Here is an 11,332-nt window from a genome sequence, read left to right on the forward strand (position 1 = left end):
TCGGTTGGAAGCTTGAAGGCCGGTTTGGAAGGTGATGGTGATTTGGCTAGTAACTTAGTTATGGAGTGGAACAATTATGCTCCTAAAAGAGTTTTAATCCATGCTTGGAGAGTTGAAATGGGTAGAATCCTGGTTTTATTTTTCATTGGCTAAGAGAGGTATTCCGGTTGCGTTGGTTGTTTGACCAATATGTGAGGTAGAAGTGGACTCATTAGAGCACTTGATGATTTTATCTCGGTTTACAAAAACGAGTTGGAGTGTTATTACGACTTGATGCAATGTGCCATCTAGTTATGCTTTTATGTCGAAGATCTATGGGGATTACATAGGTGCATGACACTATCTAGACAGAAGGCGGGGGCGTGATATGCGGTATGTTTTGGTTGTCCGTTCAAATAAACCAAAAAGCCTGATGAAATGTCGTACTCTCAAGTTCATTTCCAGTTGTATAACATATGCTCTAGTTTCATATAATCGTGAATGCTATCTTAAGGTAACTTAACATTCTCTTAAGTTCATGTACATTACATACGATTGTAATATATATTTCGCATTTCGTAGTAATTTTGTTATAGTACGGATGATATCATATGTTTCATCGCTTGAAATATAATATCTTTATTCACTTTATATATATGTGATACCATCATGGCTTGAAAGCAGAGAATGCTACAACAGAGTTGTGTCCACCCATACCAAATGAATTTGAAATCGCTGCGTACAAATATATTTGAAATCGAATAAGTGAGCTTAACGAATACTAACATTGGATAAATGAGATCAAAATCGAAAGAAACTAACCAACGTTGATTTCATGTTGTTGCTTATGATTTGCAACAGTGTCAAACTCAACTTCAGGATCAAGTTGCTACAGTTTCCATAAAAACATTAAACTTAACTAAAGTATGAGAGGAGGAACGAGAAATAATATGAATAATACGAATGCAGATATGACGCACAAATTGATTAATGGTTGGGTGCAACCATCCAGTTTGAATTGCTTTAAGTGTAGCAATGGCCTCCATACCTCCTGAAGCTGCAAACGAGTGTCCGATCATAGACTGTAAAATAACACAAGGCAAATACTATCAGAATGGAGTTCATATTTGGGGATACATGTATGATACTCTTCACCTTGGTGGCATTGACTTTGATTCCTAAACTATGCTTGAATACGTTCTTTAGAGCCTTCATTTCCGCAGCGTCTCCGGCCCAAGTAGATGTTGCATGTGCATTGATATAATTTACCTCCTCTATTGATACACCAGCATTCGCTAAGCTACTTTGAATGCACGATGTAACCCCAAAACCATCAGGTTTTGGTCTAACAATATGATATGCATCACAATTTGTTGCACCTCCTAAGTATTCAGCGATTATCGGTGCATCCCTTTTCATTGCATGTTCTAAACTCTCCATCACCTACAAACGAATGAAAAATAAATATTAAAATATAAGAAAACTACAATATATATGTTTATGACTTTTTTGTTGGATTCGGTGGTTTACAAAAACAAAAAAGGGGTAGGTGGCTGACTAAATTTTAAGTGCTTTTAGGTAATTTGTTATCTCAGATAACGGAGTATGAGGACACATTAGCTAACTTTCCAAGTGACAATCCTTTTCATCGTCCAAGTCCTAGTCATTGTCCAAAAATGGTGGTCCGCGTAATATGCTATTTGAGAAAGCGGCTTCCATATTTCATGATTGGATGACTTGGACTGTCATTTGGAAAAGTTAGCTGATGTATTCGTATAATCCTCTATCTGAGATAACAAATTATCTAAAAACACTTAAAATTTAGTCAGCCACCTAAAACCACATTTTTCTTTGTAAAACCACCTAATCCATCAAAAACTTCTATGTTTATATTGTCTAATGTACCAAAACACCAGCCCCTTCACCAATGACAAAGCCATCTCTATTTTGGTCCCATGGTCTGCAAGCAGTCTGGGGATCATTGTTTCGTCGAGACAATGCATTACATGCGCTAAAACCTGCCAACAAAAGTGGTGCTAAAGAAGCTTCTACACCTCCAGCAATCATTAGATCAGCCACCCCTTCATGGATATGATTTGCTGCTACGTAGAAGCAATAGTTGGAGGTCGCACAAGAAGCTGAAATGGAGTAGGTTGGTCCCGTAAACCCAAGATCCATAGCAAGAGAGGCAGGACCTATACTTGATAGAACATATGGTGTGAAAAATGGTGTGATTTTATTACAACCTCTCTCCATTAGAATTTCCACACCACCACTAAATACCATTATGCACCCCAATCCTGTTCCAATGAGCACACCAGCACGTGTTTTATCGATCTGCATATAAACTTAATGAAATCTTGCACTCATTAATGGACACGTGAAACAAGGAACAAATGACATACCCATTGGCGGACCTACTCATAAGCGAGGGGTTTACCGTCTCGGGCCCGGCCCATGGGCCAGCCAAGTCAGGCCATCGCCTTGGGCCTTCAATTTTGTTAGGCCTCCAATTTTTATATCATGTATGTAATATATATGTTAAAAATGGGCCACAAACTTAAATAAAGCCCAATTTATTTCTATTGTTAAAATGGGCCACACACTAAATGAAGGCCCAAAACTTTCTATTATGTTCCGTGAACCTTGAAAGGGTTAAAAAAAAAAGAAAATACAAACAATAACAAAAGGATGGACAACAGATCAGAAGCTAGGGTTGCAACTGCAAGAAACTGAAGCGACCGGTAAATTACAAGTTCCAAGCCTCCAACGTTCTAATTTCATCATTGTGTCCATTGTGTTGTTGAATATTAAAGATGAAGAATTCTCCATATTTTATCTACCCCAAATTGATTGTAAGATCTATTTTGAGCACTTGAATATGAAATTTACTAATTCTAAGGCTTGATTTTGATTCTTAAAATCTGAAATCATAAAGGTGGAAGCCCTAATTCGAAGGTGTGATCTGAAGCCGGAAGCCCCAATTTCTAATTTGATTTATTTGGTGCCAAGGCTGAACGCTTGACTACAACTCCTACTGAACTGATTTTGAAGCCTTAAAGGTACGCAGCAGCCTACTAATTTTTATTTTGAATTCGTTTATAATTTGTGCATAGTTCCTGATTTTTGCTACTTAGACCTTCTGTGAATTTCATGCTATTTGTTGATACTTAGAATTTTAGATTATTTATATTAGATACTTAGAATTTTTAAAATGTCAAACGGAATTCGAAAGTTTGAATCAGGTCATTCTAAAAGGTTAAAGAAACAGAAAATAGAAGCTGAAAAGAAATTACTTAAAGATTCTTTGCTAAAATATGTAACCATTAAAGATAAAAATAATGAACATGTAAATGGTGATGAACCTTCAAATGGTAATGTAGATAATATAAATAGTGATGAGTCTCTCAATGTAGAAGAATGTAGAAGAAGATCAGCCTCATAACACTGAATCCATAAGCATTGATGAAAATAATAATGATGAAAAACCTATAAATGATGATTAAAATAATAACGTTGAACCTATAAATTTTGATGATCCAAGTCAATGGACTAATATTACTACCAAGCTAAGAGATTTACTTGTAAAAAAAGGACCATTAAAAGTTTATGATTATGATTTTCCAAAAGATGAATACTCTAGAAACTTTAATCCTTTTTTTTTTATATTCAAAGGATGGCAAATGGGGAAACATATGAAAGAAAATGGTTGCTTTACTCAAAACAGTTAGATAGAGTGTTTTGTTTTTGTTGTAAGTTATTTGTGTAAAGATTGGAAAAATATGAGTGCTAAACTAAAGTTACATGAATCAAGTAAAGAACATATATTGAATATGAGCACATGGTTTGAGTTAGAAATAAGATTGGCGAAAAATAAAACAATTGATAAAATAACTCAAGATCAAATAAATAAAGATAAGGAACATTGGAGAAATGTGCTAATAAGAATTTTCGCCGTTGTAAAAACTTTTGGTAAGAAGAATATATCATTTCGTGGGACAAATGAAAAACTTTATGAAGAAAACAATGGTAACTTTTTAATTATTATTGAGATGATTGCGGAATTTGATTTAATAATGCAAGAACATTTACGACGGATAACTGATAATGAAATTCATAGTCATTATCTTGGACACAATACGCAAAACGAACTAATTGATTTATTAGCAAATGAAATAAAAACTAAAATTGTTAAAAAAGTTAAAGAAGCTAAATATTTTTCAATTATACTTGATTGTACTCCCGACATAAGTCATAAAGAACAAATGTCCGTTATTTTACGATGTTTAGATATTTCGTCAACTCCGATACAAATTAAAGAATACTTTCTAGGGTTTTTAATAGTAGTTGATACAACCGGTAAAGGTCTTTTTGATGCTATTATTGAAGGAATTGATAAAGTAGGACTTGATGTGAATGACATTAGAGGTCAAGGTAATGATAATGGTTCAAATATGAAAGGTAAACATCAAGGAGTGCAAAAACGTTTCTTAGATATTAATCCTAGAGCATTTTATACACCATGTGGTTCTCATAGTTTGAATTTAGTAATTTTTGATATGGCTAACTCATGTACTAAAGCTGAAGAGTTTTTTGGTTCAATACAACGTGTTTATTGTATGTTTGCGTCAAGATGGAAAATTTTGCAAGATAATATACCAAATTTAACTCTTAACCATTATCACAAACACGTTGGGAAAGTCGATTAGAAAGTGTTAAAGCAATTAGGTTTCAAGCTCCACAACTAAGAGAAGCAATATTGGAAGTATATGATGGTGGCGATCCTAAAAGTAAAAGTGAAGCTAAATCGTTAATTGAAAGTGAGTTTGAAAGTTTTGAATTTTTTTTAGCGATGGTTATTTGGTATGATGTTTTGCATGCTACTAATATAGTTAGTAAAAACTTACAAGCGAAAGACATGTGCGTTGATGATGCTATTAAACAACTAGATGGACTTATTTGTTATTTTGAAAAGTATAGAGATGAAGGGTTTGAAAATGCTAAGATTGAAGCTGAGAAAATTGCCTTAGAGATTGGTATTGAACCTATTTTTCGTGAGAAATGCATTATTCGTAGAAATAAAAAATTTGATGAAAATGTTGATAATGAAACTTTGAAAACTCCTATTGAACGTTTTAGAACAGGTTACTTCTTGTGCATAGTTGATCAAGCTATTTCTTCTCTTAAAACTAGATTTGATCAATTTAAAGAGTATGAAAATATTTTCGATTTATGTTTAGTATAAAAAAGTTAAAAACCTTAGATGAAGAAAGTTTGAAAAATAAGTGTATTTCTCTTGAAAAATTATTGAAGCATGATGAAAAATTAGATATTGATGATTTAGATTTATTTCAAGAACTAAAAATGCTAAAAGATATTATACATTTAGAATCGGACACACCTATTAATATACTAAGTTATATTAAAACCTTATATTCTTTTTCAAATGCATATATTGCATATAGAGTTATGTTAACTATTCCCGTAACTGTTGCTTCTGCAGAACGTAGCTTTTCAAAATTAAAATTGATTAAGAATTACTTAAGATCTACAATGTCGCAAGAAAGATTAAACGGTTTAGCTATGTTGTCGATTGAAAAAGATTTTTTGAAGAACTTGATTATGAATATTTAATTAAACAGTTTGCATCAAATAAAACAAGAAAAGTAAATTTTATATAAATAATTTACATACAAATTTTTTATTTTTATTTTTTTTTAACTCTGCCAACTATAAACTTAATAGTTTATTATCGTCGGTCCTAAGCCCGGGTAAAGGAGGAGGGTTTATATCAAATTCTTTTTAAAAAAGGTCTCAACATTTTAGTTCGCTTTAGGCCTTCAAAAACGTTTAGACGGCCCTGCCGTCTCCTGTGAATTTTTTTTAGTACTAATATAGTGTAAAATCCCAATCCACCCCTGTGGATTTAGAGACGACCCCATGAAAGTTTAAAATCGACCCAAACAAAAAATAAAATGAAAGTTTTCACAAATACAATTATATAAATGTAATATCAATAATTTTTCCAATTAAATTTGAGTTTAATACCAATTTTTAAGTCTTATAGTCAAATACCCAACCAAGTTATATCTCCACCCAAAATTAAGCTCAAAATTCAACTCATTCAAACTCTACCCATTTTTTAGCCCAATACGCAACCCAATTCTAAGTTGTTTGATACGAAATAAACGACTGGAAAATATAAATATGAATGATTTAGAAAGTCTTGTTCAATTGATAGTTCAAACAAAGAAACACCATTCGTTTGCATATTGGTGTGTCGTTTATAAAGTTAGCTCTCGTACCACCCGTCGCAACCGCAAACATTGAAAGATGTTTTTTTTGCATAATCGGATGGATGATTGCGATAGTCGTATTTGTTTCGTTGAGAAATACTCGTTTAAGAATGTTAAAATAAATTATTTACCTGTTAGATTTAAAATAAAATGTAAATTCATAGAGAATAACTTTGCATATATTTTATTTTAGTTATGAATTTCTCTCTCTCTCTGTATATATATATATATATATATATAGGGTTAGTATCATTTAAGAACTCTAAAAAAGTTCAGAATTCCTATGAACTCTACATAACTAAACATTTTTTTAATTTTTTTTATATATTAACATTATTTAAGAGTAGTTTTATCATAATTTATATAAAAATTTTTGATTACATATATAAATAACAAGTTTACATATGTGTAAAATTTATGTACTAACTAATTTACATAGGTGTAAAACAAAACATAGATATGCATAAAAACTAATTTTCAAAATAGTAATCGTAAATATAGATATACAAAATGATGAAACTACACTCAGATAACATTAACATACAAAATTTTTTATAAAAAACGTTAGGTTTCAATGGTTCCTTCAAATTCTTAAATAATATAACAGCTCTGTAATGATACTCATCATATATATATATATATATATATATATATATATATATATATATATATATGGTGAGGATCCTAATCTATCTATTCTAATAAAAGACTACTTACTTTTGCCACTTGTCATTCTCTTAGCCATCCTCACTTTTTTTCAACTTATTTCAATATATGGTCCTTATCATTTTAGCAATTTAACATATGTATTCAATATTTTTATTAAACATAAATAATAACTTATTCATTCATTAACATCAATTATGAAATAAGAAAATATCAAAACTTAAATTGCAGACACGTTAGAATAAAATTTTAAAGTCACACCTAATTGCAAACTAGAGAATATAAAGGTGCATCATTGTCGAAAAATTTGGACTTGTCTGGTAATCTAAAATTTGATTTTAAACTGATTCGAGCAACAATGCAAAATTTTTTATATAAGTTTGGTTTCAAATTTGGATTAAAATTTTCTCATATGCATTTGAACTCAGGAAAATGTTTATTTTTCTAATTTTCACCAAACATTTTGAATAATATTGCAAACATGAAAAATACCTATTATATATATCTTGAAAATTATAATTATAATTCATATGTATAATGTTTACTATATGAACTATTTGTCATTTTTATATGACTTTTTTTGTGTAATATAAAGGGTTTTAGCAATAAGGTCAATATCAAAATTTTCAATATTTTCTTCCATAAATCAAACAAAAATGGTTCAGAAATATATATTTTATGGGTTGATTTATAATTTTTTATACATTTAAATATATTTAATTTAATATGCCTTATAAGACAAATTACTTGACTAAAATCATTCAAAACGTTAAACCAAAAAATCTGTTTCAATCTCATTCCATTATTTTCGTTTTTCAAAAATCATTTAGGATATTGAAACCTAGAATATCGTTTTCATCAGTTATTTACATAATTTCGATATTATATTAACTTAATAATTTTATTTTTATAAAAATACAATACCGGGGTTATGTTAGTTTTACCTGTTGATTAATACAAAATTTAAGTGTTTATTATGATTTATATTCAAAATAATAAAGTTATACACAATTTTTTTTATAAAAAATACAGTTATAACATTTATTATTAAAATTTATAAAAATTCATTAAAAGATTTACATCTTAAATATAATGTAGCTTAATAGAAATATATATTATTATTTTTTATTTGTTATTATTTATAACTTAATCATGTTACTCATTATATTTCAAGAATATATTCCATTTTCACAATAATGTTTTTTAAAAACATATAGTTAATCCGGTTTAAAGTCATTTACCATGCTATCATAAAATCTGAAATCTTTGCTTCTTTTGTTCTATAAGTTGTTAATATACATATATATATATATATATATATATATATATATATATCAATTAGTTAAATATTCCAACAACTTCCCACAGTATTAACTAATAACACGGGATTAGTATTCAAAATATCAATATTCTTAATCTAATACTTTCAACTATTATAAATAAGAATCACTACATTCACTTTATGCAACTTTAAAATTTCTAATATTTTGCTAACTCAAAATAAATACTATTATTTGAACATGTTTTAAGGTTAGTATGTCTTTGCTATTTTTCTAGCAATTACATTCATATGAAATGAAACAAATTATTTTGTTATATTTTAATTTTTGGGTTTATATGTTGCTTGATTATACAATTGTTATTTGTAAAATATAAAATCAATTAACAATTTGTGACATATAGAATATTAATGACAACAAATTTATCATGATCAATCAATTTCAAATTCTAAAGATTCTAAGAATGATTATCTCATCAAAGTTCAGGTAATCTGGTTCTTGGGATAATCATGATTTTTGGATAAACATGAGTTGATGATCTTAAATGACATCATATTAATAGATTAAAAATGTATGATATTTTATGTGTATGAATATTTTTTGGTTAGTTTCATGGATACATTATCATTTATCTAGGGTTGTTATGTACTTGAAGGACCTTATTTGTCACACGTAATATGTTGCGTAATCAAGAGTTATAAGCAGACATGTACTAAAGATTTTGATTTTTGATAAACAATGTATACCGACCAATACAATCACAAATGTAATGTACAAAGAAAGTTTTACTTATTTATAACATATTTGTGTAATCTTAGTTATGTAATTTCTGTAATTTAACGTAAATTGTAATTGTATTAACAACATATGATCATGTTGTTGAATATATTTTACTTAATGATTAAAGTTTAAATTTTTCATAAATTACCCGTGTAATACGCGGGCCTCAAACTAGTATATATATATATAGGGTGAGGATCCTAAAAGAACTGTTTGAAATTGAGAATTTTGATAACCATTTTGGTCTATAAAAAAATCCCTTGAAAAATTATAAAAAAAAGCAAAAATTTAAAACGGTAATTTTTTTTATTTTTTATTTTTCATTCCGGTTTCAAAAAAAAAACCTTAATTATACATATATGTATATTTTTATTTAATCTCGATTTACATAATGTACACATATGTATATTATCATTTATCTTAATTGTACATATGTGTATAAAGAATAACTTGTATAAAGTTAAAATATATATATTATACATATATGTATAGTTTCGCTAAACCGACACTTTTTTTAATTTTGTTATGAAATCGGAATGAAAAATATTGTTTTAACCTTTTTTTATTTGCGCGTTTTTTTGTTTTATATATTTTTTAAATTTTTCTTAATTTTTTTTGTCTAAAATGGTTCTCAAAGTTCTTAATTTCAAAATGATATATATATATATATATATATATATATTGTTATTTGACACTTTGTTTGGTCATCTATTTTTTTGTAAGACTTGACCAAAACGGCTGAGTTGGATCCAAAAAAATATATTTATATAACTGAGTATTGACCCAAAAAATTTCAGATCGTCGTAAAAAGTTTGTGGGTCCGACACTAGACATACCTTGGATAATTCACCAACTCCAAGATTAGCATATTCAAGGGCCTTTTTCCCTGCAACAATGCAATACCTTAGACAATCATCTAACCTTCTGTCATCTTTGGGATTAATATATCCACTTGATTCGAAGTCACGAATTTGACCAGCGAATCGCGTGGAAAAATCTGAAACATTGAATCGATCTATCAACCCAACCCCGCTCTCTCCTGCTAAGAGTCTTTGGTAGAAGGTATCAACGTCATTTCCAAACATGGACAAAACTCCCATACCGGTTACAACAACCCGCTTTTTGGCATCGCTTTCTCGTTCACGGGCATAAACGTGAGAATGTAATATGCGGTGGCTTGTGGTAGTGGTGTGTGTTGGTGATTTAACACTTATGGGCAAACTATTTTGGTATAGTGGGTTAAATGTAGTTGCCAAATGAGTTTGAGTTCCCATGTTTGTCATGAGTGGTATGAAGATGCTCGATTGTCACTACTTAGGCATTACTAATATATATAAATAGAAACTTTGGTGTTGTAAGTGGTTTATTGGGCTATTTGGCGACACCATATTAGTAGGTGAGTTTTGTTTTTAATTTATTTTTATTTTTTTAGTTCAATAACAATAATAAATGTAATGGAAACCGACCAAACGTCAAATTTTTTTGTTTTAATTTTGGTACTATAGCAAACTTGAAAGAAACCGACAGAGTTCGCACAGTTCGCAAGTTTACCGAACGACCCCCCCCCCCCCCAAAAAAAAAAGAATTTTTTGGTTGTTTGCTCAATTTTTATATTTTTTTCATTATTTAGTTCCGGTATCGTAAAGTACGTAATCAAAACTAACCGAATTCGTGACAAGTTACCTCCCTAATGCTCGAGATCAGCACCGTCTGGGTTTTGCCGCCAACAAGATTTGCCAACAAAATAAACATCATTTTCAATATTTTGTTTTCTTATATGTTAATGTTTTTATATGTTAATTTAGTGATTTTTTTTGGGTTTTAACGCTCAAATTTTACCAATAGTGTATATCTTGTAACGAACGTAACTTGTACCGACCGAATTCGTGTTAACTCATCGTAAGTAACATCCTAAAATCTATAATGTTGAATAAAGAAAGTTACGTTTAGTGATTTCGCGTTATTAATTAATTAATGTCGAGTAAAGAACGGATCATGGACTTAGATTAATTAAGATGGGTTAAATGAGAATGGGCCTTAGGTCCATGGGCTTTAAGGGATATAAATATCCCCTAAACCAAGCTAAAACCCTAAACCCTCATTTCATTTCCATCATAATCTCTACACACTCCAAACACACACACACACCATAAACGAGCAAGACCCGAGAGAGAGTAAACGTTAGTTGGTATTAGATCTTATTACACGAGATCTAGAGTGCATAAACAAGCTAACCAAGATCGAACGAGCGCTAAAGGTATGTTCTTGACCTTTAAAGTTTACGTAGTATTGAACGTTTTTACTTAAAGGTCCAAGCTTTATAGCATATAC

General features: G+C 29.8%; 1 pseudogene; it reads right to left on the bottom strand.

Moving 5' to 3' along the window:
- Positions 1-646: 646 nt before the first annotated feature.
- On the bottom strand, positions 647-10,275 carry LOC143606173 (3-oxoacyl-[acyl-carrier-protein] synthase I, chloroplastic-like; annotated as a pseudogene).
- Between the last annotated feature and the right edge of the window lie 1,057 nt (positions 10,276-11,332).

Source organism: Bidens hawaiensis, unplaced genomic scaffold (assembly GCF_021521415.1).
Source record: "Bidens hawaiensis isolate Kalapana, Puna unplaced genomic scaffold, B.hawaiensis_p1.1 tig00002123_1, whole genome shotgun sequence".
In the NCBI taxonomy this organism is placed as follows: domain Eukaryota; kingdom Viridiplantae; phylum Streptophyta; class Magnoliopsida; order Asterales; family Asteraceae; genus Bidens; species Bidens hawaiensis.